General features: G+C 57.2%; 1 protein-coding gene across 1 annotated transcript in view; it reads left to right on the top strand.

Annotated features, from left to right (window-relative positions):
- The first annotated feature begins 2,567 nt into the window (after positions 1-2,567).
- Positions 2,568-20,474, top strand: part of LOC142466851 (uncharacterized) — a 34,818-nt gene continuing 16,911 nt past the window's right edge. The window contains exon 1 of the mRNA XM_075572370.1: positions 2,568-2,706. The gene's annotated coding sequence lies outside the window, so the exon portion shown is untranslated. The remainder of the gene's footprint in view (positions 2,707-20,474) is intronic.

Genomic DNA, 20,474 nt, shown 5'->3' with positions numbered 1-20,474 from the left:
CGTCCCTTTTCAGTTACCCCCTGCCCTAACAGGGATTTGGGGCAGGCCTGGGGACTTGGGGAAAACCTTACCTGGTGCAGGAGCCACTCGCTCCCTGCACCCTTCCTTCCCCTTCCTCTTCCTCAGCCTGACTGCCTGTCGCAAAGCCCGCGAACTCTATCTATTCTTTTCCCGGGCTGAGAATCCTCCAGCCCTATTGGCCGCTATGAGGCACCTGGTGCCTGTCTCCCTATGCCTCCTGGGAGTTGTAGTTCCCAGGAGGCTGTCTGTGTATTGGGGCCGCGTGCGCACTTGCCCTGCGCAAGCGCGAACTACTAATGGCCGCCGCAACCTCACTCTCCCCTGTCCTGCCCTCGCGCGACTTCTCCCTAGCCGCCAAGTCCCTCCTGCGCATGCGCGACCTCCTAAGGGCTGCCTTCGCTTCCTACCCCTATCTGCGCAATCCCGCGCATGCGCAATCCCGCGCACGCTCGCGCGATCTGTCATGGCGGCCCCCGCTAGCTGGGTGCGCCGCCGGAGCTCCAGGGATGCCGAGCGCTCCCTGCACTGGCCCCCACCCTCGCGAAGTGCCGGCGGGTCCGTCGCTGCCTCTGGCGGCCCCTGCGACCACACGGCACTCGCGGAGGGGGGTCAGTAAGTGAGAAATAACCTCGGGGTTACACTGGGATGAGACTTATATGATAAAATATAATTTATTCCTTGATAAAGGTGAACACACAAAATATACAAATAACAGGCAAAATATAGACACTTACTTAAAGTTTAGGACAAGAAAGCCATCAGAATACAGGATGGGCCATTTCTTCCATAATTCAGGTTCAGATGTAGTCATCACAGCAATACATGAAGATCATGAAGACCATACATGAAGACTTTTAAAAACATGAAGCATGAAGCACTGAGTAAGGGGGGTCTCTGGTTTATATACCATTTCCACCCTTCCCTTACATTCAAGGCACCGAGGTGTCTAGCAAACATCTCTTTGAAGCTTTTTGAAGCCGCTTTTGGCTTCCATTGAAGTGTGAAGTATCACATTTAAAAAAACATTCAGTTTCTTGGTTCCTGCCTCCAACATAAACAATTAGGCAATTTAGCCTTTGATCACCAGGCTATGTAAATTCTAGCAAGATGTCCTTCCTGCTCATTATCATAACAGAGGGAGTTTGCAGTTTTCACAACAGATTCAAAATCTCATATACCCTGTAAATAACTTCATAACTTCAGTTCAGTAATACTTACTGGCACGTGAGACATATTAATACATTCCGTCACACATGACGCTCCCAATGAGACTAAATATTACCGTGTAATACTAAAATTAAGAGAGGTATTAATATCTGCCTCTTAGTATCTGTTAAACCTCAGGTGTCTGTATTCGTTAGTTGCGGGTAAGTCCCACAAATCCACCTATGTAACTCTTAGCACGTTCAGCCAAGGACATCTCATAATATTCTTATATTTAATATGGTCACTCATTCTGTAACCCCACTCCTAAATCAGAGGCATTTGGGCCAGTCTACCACATGGCAGGATACTATGGTTTGTAAGTGTGAGTTATAACGCTCACCCCCCACTCTAGCTTCCTGCAAACAGGTAGAGTGGCTGGGCCTTTGATCAGGGCTATTTCCTAACCATTTGGTAGCTCTCCTGACCATTTGCATTTAGTAGGCAGGCATCTTTGAGGGTAATTTAAACAAAGGGCTAGAATCACTGTTTTAACATTAACTCTTTCCCTCCCGCAGCAACCCTAGTGTATGTGTGGGTGCAAACACTAGGATAACACAATACATTTACACGGGAATACACATTTGGATCTTGAAGCGAGGTAAAAACACATTACTGGACCTCAGTCCAGTTAACCCCTTGCTTCCCAGGTGAGGGTAGAGGGTGGCCATTTGGGGTGTAACCCCTTTAATCCTGGGCCAAATCCTCTCGATCGTCACACTGAACACCCACCCGTCGCCATTTTTATATCACTTATTGTACTGTGGTGTCTTTACAATAAACAATTTTCAAACAACATCGTATTACATTTTCTTACATTTTTTTTTCAACATTATTATTCAACCTTTCCACCAAATACTCAACCTATTGTTCCCCTATTTATAACTAATACTACCCATTACGGATTTACATCCCGGGCAACGCCGGGTATATCAGCTAGTATGTTATAAAAGTAACTTTCGGGGGGAGGTGGAGCCACGACCGGAGGTCAAGGCCCCCCCCTCCTCTATCACTTGTCTTATGAACAGCATCTGCAATACACCTCAGGTGTGTGGTTACTGTAACACTGCACCTTTCCATACCCAGCAATCTCTTTTTAATGACACATTGATAATTTAATGACACATGGGATAAAGATAATGAATAATTATATAAAACATTTCCTGACATTTGCTATGAACATCTGGCTTTGCTTCTCCGCATCACGTGATGTCCCTCTAAGCCACGCCCCCGGCAGGGACAGCCTCATGGTGTCTTCCCCTTTAACCCCTCCGCTGCTGGTTATTATTACTGTGATTGGCTGTTGCTGGTCACGTGGTCGCTCTAGACCGGAGGCACATGAGCAGCAGGAAGCAATCCCTTCTCAGCCGGGCAGAGAGCAGCAGCAGCAGCAGCAGCAGCAGCAAGCAGCAGCAGCAGCGTCTCCCCCACATGCAGCAGCTGGGAGGGGCCGGGAGAGTCAGGCAGGATCCCCCCTCTGCGGTGAGTGTCCGCGCGCCGCCGCCTGTATAGCTGCCCCCCCCTTCTTTCAGCAGGGACTGAGGCGGGGGCTCAAACACGCCCCCTGAGCCTCTCCTGCGCTAACCAATGAGCGAGCCCCGCTGCTGCAGGGGAAGAACCCCCACACATTGTAACTCAGGGAACCTCCTTTACCGGAGCGCGCCTCCTGTATCACGTGATCAGGGCCACTGCTGCTAACAGCACAGGGATTGTGGGTAACGGGTGACGCAGCTTCGGACACGCCCCTTTATCCCCGGTCCCCCAGCTCCTAATAATGACAGATACAGTACAAGAGGTTAGATAACACACAGAGGGGGGAGTGCTGGGGTCTGCTGCCAAATCCTGGTCTGGTTCCCTTAGCACAGGGCTCATAAACCCTGCACCAGAGATCAATGTACTGGGGGGGGACACAAGTAAATGGTACCTCAAAAACCCCAGCAATGTGCTCCAAGTAATGGGGGCTGGTGGTGCTCTGGGACAGAATAATACGATAACAAGAAATAAAAAAGTTCTCCCCTAAGGAGCCCTCGGAATATCCATAAAAGAACAGTTTATTAAATATATATTTGAAATACTTCCGTGAGGGGGGGCGTGTGTGTGTATGAGGGGGGGGGGGGGGGGGGCAGGGGGGTCTGTGTGAGGGAGCGGGGGGGGGGTCTGTGTGAGGGAGTGGGGGGGGGTCTGTGTGAGGGAGTGGGGGGGGGTCTGTGTGAGGGAGTGGGGGGGGGGTCTGTGTGAGGGAGTGGGGGGGGGGTCTGTGTGAGGGAGTGGGGGGGGGGTCTGTGTGAGGGAGTGGGGGGGGGTCTGTGTGAGGGAGTGGGGGGGGGGTCTGTGTGAGGGAGTGGGGGGGGGTCTGTGTGAGGGAGTGGGGGGGGGTCTGTGTGAGGGAGTGGGGGGGGGTCTGTGTGAGGGAGTGGGGGGGGGGTCTGTGTGAGGGAGTGGGGGGGGGGGGTCTGTGTGAGGGAGTGGGGGGGGGTCTGTGTGAGGGAGTGGGGGGGGGTCTGTGTGAGGGAGTGGGGGGGGGTCTGTGTGAGGGAGTGGGGGGGGGGTCTGTGTGAGGGAGTGGGCGGGGGGTCTGTGTGAGGGAGTGGGCGGGGGGTCTGTGTGAGGGAGTGGGCGGGGGGTCTGTGTGAGGGAGTGGGCGGGGGGTCTGTGTGAGGGAGTGGGTCTGTGTGAGGGAGTGGGGGGGGGTCTGTGTGAGGGAGTGGGGGGGGTCTGTGTGAGGGAGTGGGGGGGGTCTGTGTGAGGGAGTGTGAGGGAGTGGGGGGGGGTCTGTGTGAGGGAGTGGGGGGGGTCTGTGTGAGGGAGTGGGGGGGGTCTGTGTGAGGGAGTGGGGGGGGGTCTGTGTGAGGGAGTGGGGGGGGTCTGTGTGAGGGAGTGGGGGGGGGTCTGTGTGAGGGAGTGGGGGGGGGGTCTGTGTGAGGGAGTGGGGGGGGGTCTGTGTGAGGGAGTGGGGGGGGGGTCTGTGTGAGGGAGTGGGGGGGGGGTCTGTGTGAGGGAGTGGGGGGGGGGTCTGTGTGAGGGAGTGGGGGGGGGGGTCTGTGTGAGGGAGTGGGGGGGGGGGCTGTGTGAGGGAGTGGGGGGGGGGGTCTGTGTGAGGGAGTGGGGGGGGGTCTGTGTGAGGGAGTGGGGGGGGGTCTGTGTGAGGGAGTGGGGGGGGGTCTGTGTGAGGGAGTGGGGGGGGTCTGTGTGAGGGAGTGGGCGGGGGGTCTGTGTGAGGGAGTGGGCGGGGGGTCTGTGTGAGGGAGTGGGCGGGGGGTCTGTGTGAGGGAGTGGGCGGGGGGTCTGTGTGAGGGAGTGGGTCTGTGTGAGGGAGTGGGGGGGGGTCTGTGTGAGGGAGTGGGGGGGGTCTGTGTGAGGGAGTGGGGGGGGGTCTGTGTGAGGGAGTGGGGGGGGTCTGTGTGAGGGAGTGGGGGGGGGTCTGTGTGAGGGAGTGGGGGGGGGTCTGTGTGAGGGAGTGGGGGGGGGTCTGTGTGAGGGAGTGGGGGGGGGTCTGTGTGAGGGAGTGGGGGGGGGGTCTGTGTGAGGGAGTGGGGGGGGGTCTGTGTGAGGGAGTGGGGGGGGGTCTGTGTGAGGGAGTGGGGGGGGGTCTGTGTGAGGGAGTGGGGGGGGGTCTGTGTGAGGGAGTGGGGGGGGGGTCTGTGTGAGGGAGTGGGGGGGGGGTCTGTGTGAGGGAGTGGGGGGGGGGTCTGTGTGAGGGAGTGGGGGGGGGGTCTGTGTGAGGGAGTGGGGGGGGGGGTCTGTGTGAGGGAGTGGGGGGGGGGTCTGTGTGAGGGAGTGGGGGGGGGTCTGTGTGAGGGAGTGGGGGGGGTCTGTGTGAGGGAGTGGGGGGGGGTCTGTGTGAGGGAGTGGGGGGGGGGGTCTGTGTGAGGGAGTGGGGGGGGGTCTGTGTGAGGGAGTGGGGGGGGGTCTGTGTGAGGGAGTGGGGGGGGGGGGGTCTTTGTGAGGGAGTGGGGGGGGGTCTGTGTGAGGGAGTGGGGGGGGGTCTGTGTGAGGGAGTGGGGGGGGGTCTGTGTGAGGGAGTGGGGGGGGGGGGTCTGTGTGAGGGAGTGGGGGGGGGGGGTCTGTGTGAGGGAGTGGGGGGGGGGTCTGTGTGAGGGAGTGGGGGGGGGTCTGTGTGAGGGAGTGGGGGGGGTCTGTGTGAGGGAGTGGGGGGGGGTCTGTGTGAGGGAGTGGGGGGGGTCTGTGTGAGGGAGTGGGGGGGGTCTGTGTGAGGGAGTGGGGGGGGTCTGTGTGAGGGAGTGGGGGGGGTCTGTGTGAGGGAGTGGGGGGGGGGTCTGTGTGAGGGAGTGGGGGGGGGTCTGTGTGAGGGAGTGGGGGGGGGTCTGTGTGAGGGAGTGGGGGGGGGTCTGTGTGAGGGAGTGGGGGGGGGTCTGTGTGAGGGAGTGGGGGGGGGTCTGTGTGAGGGAGTGGGGGGGGGTCTGTGTGAGGGAGTGGGGGGGGGGTCTGTGTGAGGGAGTGGGGGGGGGTCTGTGTGAGGGAGTGGGGGGGGGTCTGTGTGAGGGAGTGGGGGGGGGGGTCTGTGTGAGGGAGTGGGGGGGGGGTCTGTGTGAGGGAGTGGGGGGGGGGGTCTGTGTGAGGGAGTGGGGGGGGGTCTGTGTGAGGGAGTGGGGGGGGGGTCTGTGTGAGGGAGTGGGGGGGGGGGTCTGTGTGAGGGAGTGGGGGGGGGGTCTGTGTGAGGGAGTGGGTCTGTGTGAGGGAGTGGGGGGGGGGTCTGTGTGAGGGAGGGGGGGGGGTCTGTGTGAGGGAGTGGGGGGGGGGTCTGTGTGAGGGAGTGGGGGAGGGGTCTGTGTGAGGGAGTGGGGGGGGGGTCTGTGTGAGGGAGTGGGGGGGGGGTCTGTGTGAGGGAGTGGGGGGGGGGTCTGTGTGAGGGAGTGGGGGGGGGTCTGTGTGAGGGAGTGGGGGGGGGTCTGTGTGAGGGAGTGGGGGGGGTCTGTGTGAGGGAGTGGGGGGGGTCTGTGTGAGGGAGTGGGGGGGGGTCTGTGTGAGGGAGTGGGGGGGGGTCTGTGTGAGGGAGTGGGGGAGGGGTCTGTGTGAGGGAGTGGGGGGGGGTCTGTGTGAGGGAGTGGGGGGGGGTCTGTGTGAGGGAGTGGGGGGGGGGTCTGTGTGAGGGAGTGGGGGGGGGGTCTGTGTGAGGGAGTGGGGGGGGGGTCTGTGTGAGGGAGTGGGGGGGGTCTGTGTGAGGGAGTGGGGGGGTGTCTGTGTGAGGGAGTGGGGGGGGGTCTGTGTGAGGGAGTGGGGGGGGGTCTGAGTGGGGGGGGGTCTGTGTGAGGGGGGGGTCTGTGTGAGGGAGCGGGGGGGGGGTCTATGTGAGGGAGCGGGGGGGTGGGTCTGTGTGAGGGAGCGGGGGGGGTCTGTGTGAGGGAGCGGGGGGGGTCTGTGTGAGGGAGTGGGGGGGTCTGTGTGAGGGAGTGGGGGGGTCTGTGTGAGGGAGTGGGGGGGTCTGTGTGAGGGAGTGGGGGGGTCTGTGTGAGGGAGTGGGGGGGGGTCTGTGTGAGGGAGTGGGGGGGGGGTCTGTGTGAGGGAGTGGGGGGGGGTCTGTGTGAGGGAGTGGGGGGGGGGTCTGTGTGAGGGAGTGGGGGGGGGGTCTGTGTGAGGGAGTGGGGGGGGGGTCTGTGTGAGGGAGTGGGGGGGGGTCTGTGTGAGGGAGTGGGGGGGGGTCTGTGTGAGGGAGTGGGGGGGGGTCTGTGTGAGGGAGTGGGGGGGTGTGACGATAGCTTCCACAGGCTTATTAATATTACACAAAAATAACTGGGTTTGAACTGAACGAGGCTTAAGATATAATAAATTGTATTTATTCCTTAGAATAAAGGTGAAAACAACAGATAATACAGTAACAAACAAGAAGTACACTTACTTAGGGGTTGGGGAATGAGAAGTTAGATGTAGCATTTCTCTCAGCAATCAGGAAATCATTCAGGTGATATCAGGTAACCATATCAGCAAACGAAGACAAAGGACATATGGGTGGACAGCAGTTTATAAACCTTTTGTCCCTCTATCTGTAACATTAAGCACCGGTGATTGGTGTTCAATTACCTCCAGCCAATCTTTAACATGGGAACACATTTCAACACATGCCCCCCTGCTAGCTGGCACAGGCGCAGTAGAACTCTGGGGTCTCATTTCTGTAGCCCCACATATGCAAATGGAATGCCAGCCATTCTACCCATTTGGCTTTATGGCAGGAAAACCTTTGTTGGAAGGTGTTAAATGGAACACTTAAGTACTGCTCTGGTTTGAGCCTCGGATAAACACTGAGGGTGACAAAACTCTTTGAACAATACTTAAGTCCTAGACATTCGGTCGCCTCTCCGGCCATCTGCTACATTATGGCCAAAGAAATTTCCTCTGGAATTTATCCATACTTTAGAATACAGTATTAAGCATAAAACATAGACGTATTAAAATATCCGGTTCCGTTGGGTCTAGCAGGTCCAAACATCCCAGTTCTCATTGCCAGAACTGGGACACCATATGGTCCATAAAGCGACTTGCTATGACCTACGAAACCAGAGTTACACAAATGCACATTAAATCATTTTTCACTTTAATACAAAAATCTCCGCTAAAAAGAAATCTCAGCTTTTCACTAAATCCCCATTGAAAACAACAGGCAGCTTTGCCATAGGCTTTCAATGGTAAATCGCCGCCATTGAAGTCAATGGGGTTTTTCTGCCATTGAAGTCTATGGGAAAAATTCCGAACTTTCAATGGGGTCCATACTCCGTCGGGTTGGTCCAGGCGGGTCAAGGATGGTTCTGCAGTGATGCCGGAGCAGTGGCTACAGATACCCCAAACCTTGATCCGCTGATCCCTCCGGAACCGGAGATATGGAGTGCCAAATTCCAGCTTTTTCCACTTAGTCGTTTTTCAGAGCCGTTTTTGCCGCCGCCGGCAAAGCCTATGGCGCGACCCGCTCTATCTGGTTCGACCCTTATCGGGGGTCCAGGATTCGGGGACCCGGTGGTGGTCGAGTGGGGGGAAGCCCAGGAACTAGGGGCAACCAGAATTTTATTCCTAGGTGCTCTAGAACTGTTTATTCCCACGCTAATTGACGTTGAACTTGACTCAAGTGATTTTAACTCTTTTAAAGGACATTGTATCCGCTTTGCGGTTTGCGGTCTGGACGGCAGCCAACTCGTTCTTCGAAAGGGTACCTCGAGGCATCTCCATTGAAGTCAATGGGCCCATTGACTTTCAATGGGAAACCGCCGCTTTCCCTCTCGGACGCCACCTGCTGGTCTTTACAGGAAACAGGACTAAAACAGCACAATCTTCCATTGGAATGCATTGAGCCCTAATGGCGGCCAATGGGGACCTGCAAAATGGTGCCTGAAAAGGCGGGAAAACTATACAAAGAGCTATAATCATTAAAGAACTATTAACCCTTGTGCTCCCGGATGGATTCCAGTGTGTGTGTGATGCAGACACTGATTAACACAGACATTACAATGGAACAGGGGAACAGGGGAAAATACATTTACAGGTCATAACAAGGGTTAAATCACATTTCTGGACCTCAGTCCAGTTAACCCCTTGTCTCCCTGGTGCGGTCAGGGGTGGCCAAATGGGGTGCAACCCCTTTAATACCGGGCCACCCCCTTTCTCCCTCTACAGGGGGGTCTGTGTGAGGGAATGGGGGGGTCTGTGTGAGGGAGTGGGGGGTGTGACGATAGCTTCCACAGGCTTATTAATATTACACAAAAATAACTGGGTTTGAACTGAACGAGGCTTAAGATATAATAAATTGTATTTATTCCTTAGAATAAAGGTGAAAACAACAGATAATACAGTAACAAACAAGAAGTACACTTACTTAGGGGTTGGGGAATGAGAAGTTAGATGTAGCATTTCTCTCAGCAATCAGGAAATCATTCAGGTGATATCAGGTAACCATATCAGCAAACGAAGACAAAGGACATATGGGTGGACAGCAGTTTATAAACCTTTTGTCCCTCTATCTGTAACATTAAGCACCGGTGATTGGTGTTCAATTACCTCCAGCCAATCTTTAACATGGGAACACATTTCAACACATGCCCCCCTGCTAGCTGGCACAGGCGCAGTAGAACTCTGGGGTCTCATTTCTGTAGCCCCACATATGCAAATGGAATGCCAGCCATTCTACCCATTTGGCTTTATGGCAGGAAAACCTTTGTTGGAAGGTGTTAAATGGAACACTTAAGAACTGCTCTGGTTTGAGCCTCGGATAAACACTGAGGGTGACAAAACTCTTTGAACAATACTTAAGTCCTAGACATTCGGTCGCCTCTCCGGCCATCTGCTACATTATGGCCAAAGAAATTTCCTCTGGAATGTATCCATACTTTAGAATACAGTATTAAGCATAAAACATAGATGTATTAAAATATCCGGTTCCGTTGGGTCTAGCAGGTCCAAACTTCCCAGTTCTCATTGCCAGAACTGGGACACCATATGGTCCAAAAAGCGACTTGCTATGACCTACGAAACCGGAGTTACACAAATGCACATTAAATCATTTTTCACTTTAATACAAAAATCTCCGCTAAAAAGAAATCTCAGCTTTTCACTAAATCCCCATTGAAAACAACGGGCAGCTCCGCCATAGACTTTCAATGGTAAATCGCCGCCATTGAAGTCAATGGGGTTTTTCTGCATTGAAGTCTATGGGAAAAATTCCGAACCTTCAAGGGGGTCCATACTCCGTCGGATTGGTCCAGGCGGGTCAAGGATGGTTCTGCAGTGATGCCGGAGCAGTGGCTACAGATACCTCAAACCTTGATCCGCTGAGCCCTCCGGAACCGGAGATAGGGAGTACTAAATTCCAGCTTTTTCCACTTAGTCGTTTTTCAGAGCCGTTTTTGCCGCTGCCGGCAAAGCCTATGGCGCGACCCGCTCTATCTGGTTCGACCCTTATCGGGGGTCCAGGATTCGGGGACCTGGGGGTGGTCGAGTGGGGGGAAGCCCAGGAACTAGGGGCAACCAGAATTTTATTCCTAGGTGCTCTAGAACTGTTTATTCCCACGCTAATTGACGTTGAACTTGACTCAAGTGATTTTAACTCTTTTAAAGGACATTGTATCCGCTTTGCGGTTTGCGGTCTGGACGGCAGTGTCACGAGAGCTTGAGACAGGCTGTAATTGTACACCAAAAACTATATATATAAATATATATATATACCTGGGTTTGAACTGGGACGAGACTTAGATATGATAAATAGAATTTATTCCTTGATAAAGGTGAACACAACAGATTATACAATAACAGGCAAAATATAGACACTTACTTAAAGATTATGGCAAGAAAGCCAGCAGGATCACAGCCTGACACTTCTCCCATTTGAGTTGACATCACAGCAAAACAGGCAGGTCACATGCATGCATGAAGATCATTTGCATGAAGAACAATGAACAGCATGAACCTGAACAGCATGAACAACTTGGATAAAAGGGTGACTTTGACTTATATATCATTTCAAGCCTGGTATCCCAGTTTACGGCTCCGTGCCGTCTAGCAAACGTCCCTTTCAAGCTTTTGAAGCTCGGTTTGGACTTCCAGGTTTCCAGTGTAAAAAAGTTACACTTACTCTGGTTAATTTCCTTTTGGTCAGTTTGGGCCAAGCATAAGCAATTAGCAACTTAGCCTTTGATGACTAAGTATGTAAATTCTCCTTTCCTGCTCATCACAACAGGGGTTCCTCAGAACTCAACCAAAGTTCCATATTTACTGCAAATCATTGCATAACTTGAGTTCAGTAAAACATACAGTCAGGTGAGATATATTACTGCATTCTGTGACACCTGACGTTCATAGAGAGACCCAACATTACATTGTAATATGAAAATTAATAGAGATATTAATATCTGGCATTTCGTAACAGGTAAATGTACAAGGTTTAGCCTCAAAACGATGGGCTACATCCAACGGATACACATATGTAATTCTTATCCTTTTCAGCCAAGGACATCTCATAGTATTCTTATATTTAATAAAGTTACTCACTTTTGATATCCTGTTGGGGGTAGCCCCCCCCCCCCCTGGCCCCATCAATAAAACCTTTTGAAGTGGGCTTTTGCTTCTCGCATAACCAATTAGGTCAGTTACCTATTGATCAGGGCGATGTATCACACCTCTCTGTTGATATACCCTTCCAGTGAATAGACTCACGTGAATACTCATATGAGGCACCATTTGGTTCCTTACGCATTACAAAGACAGGCATTCTGCCTGTACATTAGCACACCATTAGCATTCGGCCTGTGTATTTCAAAAACTGCAAAAAGTCACTTTATCAAAAATATATGTCCCTCTTATGACAAAGTTATATTTTTAATATGTGTGTACTTGGGGGGTAACCCCGTTAATCCCGGGCCAAACCCTCCCTACCGTCACACCTCCCCTGCTCAAGGGCCCCTGGTACCTCAGCGGCCTCCCCATGGCCCTGGGATACCACTGGCGCTCTTGACGCACTCAATACGTCCTGAGGGATTGGCCTGGCAAAATTGTCCTCCGGCATTGACCAGTACACAGTGGATTGTAAAGTCCAGTTCCTGCAAAGCCGGGCATTCTCCTTTGCCTCCCTCTGCCCCCCACCCAGTGCCTTGGGAACCAAGTCCAGGGTGAAAGGGGCTCCGGTGCACATTGCCCAGAAACTGGCATATCTCTGCACCAACAGGAGACCAGCTATATAGCACAGACCGTCGCTTTCCTGTCAACCAAGTCTGGGACAGGGTTATGTCACTCTTCTGTAGGGACCCTACCTGCCCTGGCTCTGTGCCACCCTGTAGCTGCCCTGCTATACTCCTGACTCTCCTCCCTGGCTGCCTATCTACCCACAGCCTCTCCTTTGGGAACCCAGGGGTTTCTGTCAGAGGGGTCACTCCTGGCCAGTCAGAACAAGGGACCTTCTGCCTACCTAGCCCATCCCTAGCTTCTGCCAGCTGCTTAACACCCCACTGATCTCCTATCTCCCCCTGCTCCCCGGTGCCTCCCTGCCTAGCCTCCCCTAGGCCCAGCACCTCAGCCTGCTGCTTACCTCCCTGCAGCCCACCTGCACTCCTCTCCTCCCTGGGCAATCCTACCCCAGACCCTGGAACTACCTGAGTGCACCTACCTCCCCGACCTTGTCTCCCCCTTACCAGGGATGAGCTCAGGGGCACCTCTCCAGATGCAACCGCCTTAGCGCTTGGCTGGCAGGTATCCCTGGGGTGACACAAGCCTGCCACTGCCCCGGATACCCCCAGCCCATAGCTAGGCTGCAACAGGGGGTTGCTGATCTGAGAAACCCCCTGGGGCTCTGCCAGGGTAACGGGAAACTCTAGCGTCACTACCTGATGCTTTCCCTCCCTGGCTACCACTAGCCCTCCTTCTCTCACTGAGATCTGCTGCTGGCTACCTACCTGCAGCCTCCCCTCACTCCGCTTCTCCCTAGCTAATCCTATCCTGGACCCTAGGGACACCTGAGTGAGGCCATCTCCCTGACACTGTCTCCCCATTACCGGGGATGAGCCCAGGGGCATCTCTCCAGATGCAACCGCCTTAGCTCTTGGCTGGCAGGTAATCTGGGGGTGGTCTAACTGTGCCACAACCCCTGGTACCTCCAGCCCATAGCAAGGCTGCAACAGGGGGTTGCTGATCTGAGACACCCCCTGAGGCTTTGCCAGGGTAACGGGGAAAACTGGCTGGCTCACTCGCTGCCTTCCCTCCCCGGTTCCCACTGGCCCACCCAACCCTCTCCCAGGCAATCCTACCCTAGAGCTGGGTGCTAACGGGGCTAGCCCCTCTCCCTGAAGCTGTGCCCCCATTACCGGAGGTGAGCTCAGGGTTGCTGGTGCAGATGCACCCACCTTAGCTCCTGGCTGGCAGGTAATCTGGGGGTGGTCTAACTGTGCCACAACCCCTGGTACCTCCAGCCCATAGCAAGGCTGCAACAGTGGGGCTCTTAACTGAGAGTCCCCTTGCTGCCCCGCCAAGGTAATGGGGAATCCTGACTGCCCTACCAGCTGCCCTTCCTTCCCCTCCCCTGGTGCCCCTATCTCCTGCCACCCCCCAGTCACCCCTAGAGTGAAACAACAGGGTACAGTCATAGGGAAACATAAGTCAGAGTCAGTCTGCGACTTGGTCTGGCTTACCTTGCTGGTCCCCGCAGAGACCGCCGCCTTCGTTGGTCCCAATTGCAGGGGGACTGGAGCGGCCGCCGCCGGCCCCATCTGGGCTGGGCAGCACCGGGCCGCTGCCGCAACAGCGCCCGGGTTGGGTACAGGTAAAACGGTGCAGGACAAGGGTCCCAGGTCTTTGTGGAGGAACACAGCTCCATGCAAACTTGGTAAAATAACCCCCTCCCGCAACCCCTGTCCCTCCCCCCGAATAAAACTGCCGCCGGCAGGATGCCGGAGTGGCGGTGTCTTCTCTGCCGCCGCCGCTGGTTCTCCGCCGGGATCAGGTGGATGGCCGCTGCTCTCCGCCACTGTTGCTGATGCAGCCCGTCCAGGTTCTCCAGGAGACGTCCCGAGGAGGGTTGTCGCCCTGGCTGGGCGGGAGCCATCAGAGGATGCCGCTAACTGGGTCATCTTTTCCGCAGCTCGTGAGCGTTGGCCCTGAGGGGCTTCTTCGCCTGACCGCGCACGATCAGGGCACTGGGCATTATTGTGGCCCATTGGTTGGCAGTGCCGCAGCAACTGCCGGTGCTTCTCCGCCACCGGTGGACTAACCCCAGCAAGGGGCAACGGAGTCCAGAGCGGAGTTGCCTGAGCGCCGGGCTCATTCCAGAGTTTCTCCGCCGCCGGTGGACTAACCCCAGCAAGGGGCAACGGAGTCCAGAGCGGAGTTGCTGGAGCGCCGGGCTCTGGGAGGGGATAAGCGAGTCGGATCATCGCCAGCTTCAGCTGCTCGAGCCGCTCTGCTGGGGACATCTCTTCCTGCGCCAACAGGGCCAGCAATTCTGGGAAAAATGGACTGGCCGCCGCAACGGCCAATACCTCTCCTGGTGCAAGACCACCCGCTCCCTCCACAAGTCTCTGCCGTCCCGGAGCTGGGTCCCTTCCCTGCTCTCCGGGCGGTGTGATGGTTACAGCAGCTGCAGCTGTGGATCTTTGCTCAGCCTGCCGGGTTTCATGCTCACCGATTGCTGTCTCTCTCTCAGCCTTGCTGGCTGCTGCTCCCCGCGCCGACTTGATGCACTCCTCTGGTCTCAGTGCCCGGCTCCAGTCAGACGGATGGCCGGCACTTTGGTTCTGGAGGAAATGCTTCTCACAAGTAGGGGAACAGTGAGGAGGTGCCATATCTTGTGTTATATGTTGTACACTGTGTGTTCAATATCTTTAGTCCCAGGAACTTGCAATTACCATCAAGTTCCCACTGGATCACAGTACCCCGCAGAATACTGTAATCCAGGTCCAGTTCAGTCCCGCCAGCTGCCACCAGTTAATTACAAGCCTGTCACGAGAGCTTGAGACAGGCTGTAATTGTACACCAAAAACTATATATATAAATATATATATATACCTGGGTTTGAACTGGGACGAGACTTAGATATGATAAATAGAATTTATTCCTTGATAAAGGTGAACACAACAGATTATACAATAACAGGCAAAATATAGACACTTACTTAAAGATTATGGCAAGAAAGCCAGCAGGATCACAGCCTGCCACTTCTCCCATTTGAGTTGACATCACAGCAAAACAGGCAGGTCACATGCATGCATGAAGATCATTTGCATGAAGAACAATGAACAGCATGAACCTGAACAGCATGAACAACTTGGATAAAAGGGTGACTTTGACTTATATATCATTTCAAGCCTGGTATCCCAGTTTACGGCTCCGTGCCGTCTAGCAAACGTCCCTTTCAAGCTTTTGAAGCTCGGTTTGGACTTCCAGGTTTCCAGTGTAAAAAGTTACACTTACTCTGGTTAATTTCCTTTTGGTCAGTTTGGGCCAAGCATAAGCAATTAGCAACTTAGCCTTTGATGACTAAGTATGTAAATTCTCCTTTCCTGCTCATCACAACAGGGGTTCCTCAGAACTCAACCAAAGTTCCATATTTACTGCAAATCATTGCATAACTTGAGTTCAGTAAAACATACAGTCAGGTGAGATATATTACTGCATTCTGTGACACCTGACGTTCATAGAGAGACCCAACATTACATTGTAATATGAAAATTAATAGAGATATTAATATCTGGCATTTCGTAACAGGTAAATGTACAAGGTTTAGCCTCAAAACGATGGGCTACATCCAACGGATACACATATGTAATTCTTATCCTTTTCAGCCAAGGACATCTCATAGTATTCTTATATTTAATAAAGTTACTCACTTTTGATATCCTGTTGGGGGTAGCCCCCCCCCCCCCTGGCCCCATCAATAAAACCTTTTGAAGTGGGCTTTTGCTTCTCGCATAACCAATTAGGTCAGTTACCTATTGATCAGGGCGATGTATCACACCTCTCTGTTGATATACCCTTCCAGTGAATAGACTCACGTGAATACTCATATGAGGCACCATTTGGTTCCTTACGCATTACAAAGACAGGCATTCTGCCTGTACATTAGCACACCATTAGCATTCGGCCTGTGTATTTCAAAAACTGCAAAAAGTCACTTTATCAAAAATATATGTCCCTCTTATGACAAAGTTATATTTTTAATATGTGTGTACTTGGGGGGTAACCCCGTTAATCCCGGGCCAAACCCTCCCTACCGTCACAGGCAGCCAACTCGTTCTTCGAAAGGGTACCTCGAGGCATCTCCATTGAAGTCAATGGGCCCATTGACTTTCAATGGGAAACCGCCGCTTTCCCTCTCGGACGCCACCTGCTGGTCTTTACAGGAAACAGGACTAAAACAGCACAATCTTCCATTGGAATGCATTGAGCCCTAATGGCGGCCAATGGGGACCTGCAAAATGGTGCCTGAAAAGGTGGGAAAACTACACAAAGAGCTATAATCATTAAAGAACTATCAACCCTTGTGCTCCCGGATGGATTCCAGTGTGTGTGTGATGCAGACACTGATTAACACAGACATTACAATGGAACAGGGGAACAGGGGAAAATACATTTACAGGTCATAACAAGGGTTAAATCACATTTCTGGACCTCAGTCCAGTTAACCCCTTGTCTCCCTGGTGCGGTCAGGGGTGGCCAAATGGGGTGCAACCCCTTTAATACCGGGCCACCCCCTTTCTCCCTCTACAGGGGGGTCTGTGTGAGGGAGTGGGGAGTCTGTGTGAGGGAGTGGGGGGGGTCTGTGTGAGGGAGTGGGGGGGGTCTGTGTGAGGGAGTGGGGGGGTCTGTGTGAGGGAGTGGGGGGGTCTGTGTGAGGGAGTGGGGGGGTCTGTGTGAGGGAGTAGGGGGGGGTCTGTGTGAGGGAGTCGAGGGGTCTGTGTGAGGGAGTGGGGGGGTCTGTGTGAGGGAGTGGGGGGGTCTGTGTGAGGGAGTGGGGGGGTCTGTGTGAGGGAGTGGGGGGGTCTGTGTGAGGGAGTGGGGGGGTCTGTGTGAGGGAGTGGGGGGGTCTGTGTGAGGGAGTGGGGGGGTCTGTGTGAGGGAGTGGGGAGGTCTGTGTGAGGGGGGGTCTGTGTGAGGTAGTGGGGGGTCTGTGTGAGGGAGTGGGGGGTCTGTGTGAGGGAGTGGGGGGGTCTGTGTGAGGGAGTGGGGGTCTGTGAGGGAGGGGGGTCTGTGAGGGAGGGGGGGTCTGTGAGGGAGGGGGGGTCTGTGTGGGAGGGGGGGGTCTGTGTGGGAGGGGGGGGTCTGTGTGGGAGGGGGGGGGGGTCTGTGTGGGAGGGGGGGGGGTCTGTGTGGGAGGGGGGGGGGTCTGTGTGGGAGGGGGGAGGGTCTGTGTGGGAGGGGGGGGGGGTCTGTGTGGGAGGGGGGGGGTCTGTGTGGGAGGGGGGGGGGTCTGAGGGAGGGGGGGGTCTGTGAGGGAGGGGGGGTCTGTGAGGGAGTGGGGGGGGTCTGTGAGGGAGTGGGGGGGGTCTGTGAGGGAGTGGGGGGGCTCTGTGAGGGAGCGGGGGTGTGTGGTTCTGTGTGAGGGAGCGGGGGGTGGTTCTGTGTGAGGAAGGGGGGGTGTTCTGTGTGAGGGAGCAGGGGGGGCTCTGTGAGGGAGCAGGGGGGGCTCTGTGTGAGGGAGCAGGGGGGGCTCTGTGTGAGGGAGCAGGGGGGCTCTGTGTGAGGGAGCAGGGGGGCTCTGTGTGAGGGAGCAGGGGGTGGGCTCTGTGTGAGGGAGCGGGGGGGCTCTGGGTGAGGGAGCGGGGGGGCTCTGTGTGAGGGAGCGGGGGGGCCTCTGTGAGAGAGCAGGGGGGGCTCTGTGTGAGGGAGCGGGGGGGCCTCTGTGAGGGAGCAGGGGGCTCCGTGTGAGGGAGCAGGGGGGGCTCTGTGTGAGGGAGCAGGGGGGGGCTCTGTGTGAGGGAGCGGGGGGGCTCTGTGAGGGAGCGGGGGGTGTGGTTCTGTGTGAGGAAGGGGGGGTGTTCTGTGTGAGGGAGCGGGGGGGCCTCTGTGAGGGAGCAGGGGGGGCTCTGTGTGAGGGAGCAGGGGGGGGGGCTCTGTGTGAGGGAGCGGGGGGGCTCTGGGTGAGGGAGCGGGGGGGGTCTGTGTGAGGGAGCGGGGGGGGTCTGTGTGAGGGAGCGGGGGGGCCTCTGTGAGGGAGCAGGGGGGGGCTCTGTGTGAGGGAGCGGGGGGGCCTCTGTGAGGGAGCAGGGGGCTCCGTGTGAGGGAGCAGGGGGGGCTCTGTGTGAGGGAGCAGGGGGGGGCTCTGTGTGAGGGAGCGGGGGGGCTCTGTGAGGGAGCGGGGGGGCTCTGTGAGGGAGCGGGGGGGCTCCGTATGAGGGAGCAGGGGGGGTCTCCGTGTGAGGGAGCAGGGGGGGGCTCTGTGTGAGGGAGCAGGGGGGGGGGCTCCGTGTGAGGGAGCAGGGGGGTGAACTCTGTGTGAAAGAGCAGGGGTGGGCTATGTGTGAGGGAGTGGGGGGGGGAGCTCTGTGTGAGGGAGCATGGGGGGGCTATGGGTGAGGGAGCATGGGGGGGTTCTGTGAGGGAGCAGGGGGGGTTCTGTGTGAGGGAGCGGGGGGGAGCTCTGTGTGAGGGAGCGGGGGCGGGCTCTGTGAGGGAGCGGGGGGGGCTCTGTGTTAGGGAGCGGGGGAGTTCTGTGTGAGGGAGCGGGGGGGCTCTGTGTGAGGGAGCAGGGGGGCTCTGTGTGAGGGAGCAGGGGGGGCTCTGTGTGAGGGAGCAGGGGGGGGCTCTGTGTGAGGGAGCGGGGGGGCTCTGAGGGAGCGGGGGGGCTCCGTATGAGGGAGCAGGGTGGGTCTCCGTGTGAGACCAGGGGGGGGGGCTCTGTGTGAGGGAGCAGGGGGGGGCTCCGTGTGAGGGAGCAGGGGGGTGAGCTCTGTGTGAAAGAGCAGGGGTGGGCTATGTGTGAGGGAGTGGGGGGGGAGCTCTGTGTGAGGGAGCAGGGGGGGGCTATGGGTGAGGGAGCATGGGGGGGTTCTGTGAGGGAGCAGGGGGGGCTCTGTGTGAGGGAGCGGGGGGGGCTCTGTGTGAGGGAGCGGGGGCGGGCTCTGTGAGGGAGCGGGGGGGCTCTGTGTGAGGGAGCGGGGGGAGTTCTGTGTGAGGGAATGGGGGGGGCTCTGTGTGAGGGAGCAGGGGGGGCTCTGTGTGAGGGAGCAGGGGGGGCTCTGTGTGAGGGAGCGGGGGGGGGCTCTGAGGGAGCGGGGGGGCTCTGTATGAGGGAGCAGGGGGGGTCTCCGTGTGAGGGAGCAGGGGGGGTCTCCGTGTGAGGGAGCAGGGGGGGGCTCCGTGTGAGGGAGCAGGGGGGGGCTCCGTGTGAGGGAGCAGGGGGGTGAGCTCTGTGTGAAAGAGCAGGGGTGGGCTATGTGTGAGGGAGTGGGGGGGAGCTCTGTGTGAGGGAGCAGGGGGGGGCTATGGGTGAGGGAGCATGGGGGGGTTCTGTGAGGGAGCAGGGGGGGCTCTGTGTGAGGGAGCGGGGGGGGAGCTCTGTGTGAGGGAGCGGGGGGGGCTCTGTGTGAGGGAGCGGGGGCGGGCTCTGTGAGGGAGCGGAGGGGGCTCTGTGAGGGAGCGGGGGGGGCCCTGTGTGAGGGAGTGGGGGGAGTTCTGTGTGAGGGAGCGGGGGGTGTTCTGTGTGAGGGAGCGGGGGGGCTCTGTGAGGGAGCGGGGGGGTGTGGTTCTGTGTGAGGGAGCGGGGGGGATCTCCGTGTGAGGGAGCAGGGGGGGGCTCCGTGTGAGGGAGCATGGGGGTGAGCTCTGTGTGAAAGAGCAGGGGTGGGCTATGTGTGAGGGAGTGGGGGGGGAGCTCTGTGTGAGGGAGCAGGGGGGGCTATGGGTGAGGGAGCATGGGGGGGTTCTGTGAGGGAGCAGGGGGGGCTCTGTGTGAGGGAGCGGGGGGGGAGCTCTGTGTGAGGGAGCGGGGGGGGCTCTGTGTGAGGGAGCGGGGGCGGGCTCTGTGAGGGAGCGGAGGGGGCTCTGTGAGGGAGCGGGGGGGGCTCTGTGTGAGGGAGTGGCGGGAGTTCTGTGTGAGGGAGCGGGGGGAGTTCTGTGTGAGGGAGCGGGGGGTGTTCTGTGTGAGGGAGCGGGGGGGCTCTGTGAGGGAGCGGGGGTGTGTGGTTCTGTGTGAGGGAGCGGGGGGTGGTTCTGTGTGAGGAAGGGGGGGGTGTTCTGTGTGAGGGAGCAGGGGGGGGCTCTGTGTGAGGGAGCAGGGGGGGGCTCTGTGTGAGGGAGCAGGGGGGGGGCTCTGTGTGAGGGAGCAGGGGGGGCTCTGTGTGAGGGAGCGGGGGGGCTCTGTGTGAGGGAGCGGGGGGGGCTCTGTGTGAGGGAGCGGGGGGGCTCTGTGTGAGGGAGCGGGGGGGGGGCTCTTTGTGACGGAACGGGGGCCTCTGTGTGAGGGAGCGGGGGGGCTCTGTGTGTGGGAGCGGGGGGGCTCTGTGTGAGGGAGCGGGGGGGCTCTGTGTGTGGGAGCGGGGTGGCTCTGTGTGAGGGAGCAGGGGGGCTCTGTGTGAGGGAGCGGGGGGGGCTCTGTGTGAGGGAGCGGGGGGGCTCTGTGTGAGGGAGCGGGGGGGCTCTGTGTGAGGGAGCGGGGGGGCTCTGTGAGGGAGCAGGGGGGGGCTCTGTGTGAGGGAGCGGGGGGGGGCTCTGTGTGAGGGAGCAGGGGGGGGCTTTCTGTGAGGGAGCAGGGGGGGCTCTGTGTGAGGGAGCAGAGGGGGGGCTCTGTGTGAGGGAGCAGGGGGGGGCTCTGTGTGAGGGAGCAGGGGGGG

The sequence above is a fragment of the Ascaphus truei genome, chromosome 15 (genome assembly GCF_040206685.1).
Source record: "Ascaphus truei isolate aAscTru1 chromosome 15, aAscTru1.hap1, whole genome shotgun sequence".
NCBI lineage: Eukaryota > Metazoa > Chordata > Amphibia > Anura > Ascaphidae > Ascaphus > Ascaphus truei.
The sequence above is the reverse complement of the archived record's forward strand: the minus strand, read 5'-3'. Positions and strand labels throughout refer to the sequence as shown.